Genomic DNA, 1,609 nt, shown 5'->3' on the forward strand with positions numbered 1-1,609 from the left:
TCCTGCACTGTAACCCGTGTAAGAGTCGTCACCGGTCAGTCAGGAAACGGCTCCCCGTCATCCTGCACTGTAACCCGTGTAAGAGTCGTCACCGGGCAGTCAGGAAACGGCTCCCCGTCATCCTGCACTGTAACCCGTGTAAGAGTCGTCACCGGGCAGTCAGGAAACGGCTCCCCGTCATCCTGCACTGTAACCCATGTAAGACAGATGATCTGGTCGGTGGATTGAGAAACTAGTGGGGAAACTGAGCCCAGAAAAACCCACTGATATATATAGGCCTATATAAATATATATATATGTTTTTTTTTCCAAGTTTCTCTTGGACTTTGGATCAAAACATTCACGCTAGTACAAGCAGCGGTACCAACAATAGTACAGCTGCTGCCACTCCAAAGAGGACAATCGCCATGCCTGAAGACATGTGAAGAAGGATTTTCCTCCAATTCCCAAATGTTTCCAGAAGTTTTTTGATGTTTTTACGTAAAACTTCAATAATCTTAGCGCCAATGTTCAGATCCAGATTCTGGACCATGTTTGTCAGCTCTAAGACGGTGCAGATCTTTTTGAGATCCCGAACCGCCTTTTTTGACGCTTTTCTGGACTGTTTCGTGTCTGAGTGGAATTTCTCAGGGGCGATAAGTCCATCTATAGTTCTGGAAACCACATAATTCAGGAAGGAAGAGACTTCTTCTGTTGGAGTAGTGTACTTACTGATTGCACCCACTTTACACAAAACTTTCAGAGTTGTGGTCGCAGTGAAGAACCGGAGTGGGTTTTTGGTCGCTGCGTCGCTAACAGCTTGCAGAGTGGATCCTGGCACTTCCATTTTTCCCACCGTGAGTGAAAAGTGAAGAGTTACAGACTTCTCTGATGCGTGTTCCACTCAAAACTGACTTTTCATTAAACGCACCCCCTATATATACCGTTTAGACTGACGCGACGCTGTCCTTTGATACGTCATGTGCCAGTCGTCTGACGTCATCGTCAGATGTGCGCATCAAAGAGATTTGACTCTGTCTTTTCATCGGAATGCATGACGTCAGATGTGCACGTGAAATTCTGAGATTAATAAACAGTAACTCGACACGCAAAAATAAAAAAATAAACTCGACACGCAGTTACTTCCGGTATTTTAGTGTTTCTAGACAACAATTTTCTTAAAGCAATTTAGTTGTACGATTTAAATAATTATCTTTTTTTAACCTGAAGCTGAGTAGAGGTTAGACGCACCAGTTAGCACAGATAAGCCACAAACTGTTGTCAATAAAAATATTGTAAGGCAGGTTAAACTGATGATCAGCCTTTTTTCAGTTAGCGTCAGTTGTATGATTTCGGTTCTCTGCATGGACATTACTAAACGCTTTCTGTGCCAGAGCTAGAGACTGAAACTACACAGTACAGAACAACTCAGCTGCCATTGTAACTTACATGTTACTTGAAGAAGTAAAGTTCATAACAGAGATCCTTTTCTTCGTCGTGTATCAGCCAAATGGGCAAGAGCAGGCTGGAGTACAACTTCCGCTTGGAACTTTCAAAATAAACAGAAATGCAGAGACACGCTGGAATGGCCACTGACGGCGAAAAACGAGAAATGTGGTAGCCATCTTGC

The sequence above is a fragment of the Nematolebias whitei genome, chromosome 15 (assembly GCF_014905685.2).
Source record: "Nematolebias whitei isolate Nwh7 chromosome 15, NemWhi1, whole genome shotgun sequence".
In the NCBI taxonomy this organism is placed as follows: domain Eukaryota; kingdom Metazoa; phylum Chordata; class Actinopteri; order Cyprinodontiformes; family Rivulidae; genus Nematolebias; species Nematolebias whitei.